Source organism: Corvus brachyrhynchos, unplaced genomic scaffold (assembly GCF_000691975.1).
Source record: "Corvus brachyrhynchos isolate BGI_N302 unplaced genomic scaffold, ASM69197v1 scaffold142, whole genome shotgun sequence".
NCBI lineage: Eukaryota > Metazoa > Chordata > Aves > Passeriformes > Corvidae > Corvus > Corvus brachyrhynchos.
In genome coordinates this window covers 597,395-600,342 of record NW_008237226.1, presented here as the reverse complement: position 1 = coordinate 600,342, position 2,948 = coordinate 597,395, and positions in this window count along the sequence as shown.

Sequence of the window (2,948 nt, the reverse complement as noted above, 5' to 3'; positions counted from 1 at the left end):
GGCCCTTCTGGCCTGGCGGGCCGGGGGACGAGCGCGGGGATGCTCGTGCGGGACGAGCTGGCCTGCTCAGCACGAGTAACGCTGTAGCACAGCAAAACAAGTAGTGAGAAAGGTCCGCGCTGGAGTGTTGTTGAAAGGATGAACAGTAAAAAGCACTATCTACAGTTGCTTCGCAGACAGGCATGAGAAAGTCGTCAAAGCGTTTTGCGTTTAGTGCTTTAAAGGGGATTCCTGTGGGAGTTTTCTCTTTTCCTTTCAAGTAAAACTTGACGTGCTGGGATCAGGTGTCATCCCAATCTTGCTTGTTCCAAGGCCAGACTAGATGGAGAGGAAATATCTGGCTTTTACTTCACAAAGATTGTGCTTAACGCTCATGTGTCGAAACTGAAGGTAAAATAACATATAAACAGTTAATAATTAGTTTTGTATGTCTGATTTGAGATTGTGTGAAATGGTTTATTTTTGGCCTGCTGCTGACATCTTTTTTACTTTGAGTGATAAAAGCTTTGCAGAATCCCATAATATAAAGGGACTTTATGTCGTATGTGGATAAGAACATCCCTTCTGCGTGATTATTTTCTGACAACAGTTTAACACTGTATAAGTCTCTTGAAACCAGTCTCTTTAATATCCTTATACTTGCTGTAACTTTCAACTACAGATACATTGTTTCATAATGTTTATCAAACTTTAGACATTTGGGCTCCGATTTATTTCTTCCTGCTCTTCAAAGAAAGACCCAAGTCAAAATCATTTGAAAAGTATGTATGTTTTCAGGGGAAAGGATTAGGGCATAAACAAAGTACTGATACATAAATTCTGTATGTATGTTACCAGAAATTCTTAGTCTGTTTCATCAAAACACGACATAGCTCCGTCTTCTCATTTTGAATTGTTAGCACTTTTAAGCTGAAGACTGCACTTCAGTTAATGATTTTGTTGGTGGCAAACTTGACTGACTTATTTTGGAAAGTAGTAAATGATTTTTCTTAGTTGTTCTGCTGTCTTCTAGTGTAATTTGACAGTTGAAAGTGAGGAAGAGATTGTACTGCTTGCCAGTTTCCCATGGACTATTAGAGAATGATTTGAACTAGTAAGATTAAAAAGTGATAGGCTCAGGTTCTGACAGGTGTTCACTTTTTTCTTCCTAGTGCCTCTGGCAGGCAGGGAAGCTGACTGCTTGAGTTGGTCTCTCTAGAGCTCAGTCCAGTGGATGTGCCCCTCAGCACTGCAAGTCTCAATGCAGGGCAGTAGTACCCAGCAATTACCTCAGTGGCTCATTTGCTCTTTTCTAGCTGCAGAGGATGCTGATGCCTTACCAATTGTACTTGCCTAATATGATCACCAGTAAATAATTTTCAAAAGCATTATTTTGTATTCTGTATGAGGAGGTAGAAATAACCACTCAGTCCCAAATTGTTCTTGGAAAAGCAGACAGTGGGCAATGGGCTAATTTTCACTGGTAAACAGCCTCTTTCTTTTGGCCCCTTTCATGGTGTCCTGAGGGAGACTGAAGGAGCGGCAGGCTGTTCAGTTGGTGACAGCCTACTTTCAGAAGCCTGCTGCCTTTATCCGTCACTTAACTGGATTTGTGCCAGGGAGATGGGATTGATGAAGTCTCCTGGAAAGCATCCCTGGGCTCTTCTTCTTCAAGGCCCCTTGGGAATGTGCTATTATCTGGATTAATTTTTTGGCAGGCTTCGTAAGATAGCATCAGCTGTAGAGTAAGGTCTCATGTTCTCAGGAAACTTCCAAAAGTTGTCAAGCCGTAGTGCTATTTTTCATTTATTTTCTCTGAGTGAAAGTTGAGTGCTCTGCATTTGTTCTTATGCAGCAAGAAAGTTTTCTTTTGAAAATTAGATTCCTGAAGCAGAAAGTCAGTCAGCAGCTATTCTTAATTTCATATGAATTTGGACATTGGTGTAGTTGATAGTATCGTTGCAATAGCTCTGCATTCTTTTCTACTGAGCAGCTGATCAGTACTGTGGAGTAGTTGGAAATTATTTTGGAACCATTTAGGATAATGGATTGCAGATAATGTATCTGGAACTAAATTGTTTTCCGTCATTTTGAGGAGCATAAGTATGTCTTACGCTCAGGACAAATTTTTCAGTTAGTTTGGCCAGTTAGCAGCATTTGACTAGTCCTGTTAGCATGCTGCTGCACTGCAACCTGGTCATCTGTAATAGTTTACCGTTTAGTGTCAACTTGGTACACCTGGTTTTTTTAGATGTAGTTGGCAAAAGAATGTTGTTTAAGGCTGCTATTAAATTACTATTCAACAATGCCCAGAGATTTGAGGAGGTTAACTATTGTCATCCTCAAGGGTCCAAATCTCTGGATGAAGCCCAAATATTTTCCATTTTCTGAAGTTTCTTTTTACCATATTTAGGAATATTTCAAGAGGAAGGGATGCTAATCAGTGGTGACACAAGTTTTCACAATCAAGTAAGGGAGCCTTTGATGGTGTGTCCAAGTAAAGAACATAATAATGGAATTAAAAAAAAATCTTCAAGACACTGGGCCTATTGAGAGTATAATTAAGAAACTCTAATCCTCCATTTAAGAGACTAGAATTAAAAATGTTCTTATTAGGTTCATGGGTCGTCTGAGAAATGCAGATTTATCTGTAAGTTTGACTCCGGTAAAATAATGGTGAAATGTGCTTTAAGAACCAAAAGACTGTCTACTAGTCTGTCATGACAGGCTAATTAGTAATGTAGCAGTGCTTAGGCTAGGTTTGATGAAGAACTTACTGCTAAAGCAGTTCTCAAGTGTCATTTAGATATTATCTCAAGAATAAAATCTGCGACTCGTTCTGGTATAAGTCGTCATAAAAATCACACGTGATATTAAGAGGAGGTATTTAAAAAACGCGGGGGTTTTGGATTGGTTTGGGGTTTCTTTATTACAGTAAAGGATGAAGGTATTTGCATTTGCTTTGGATG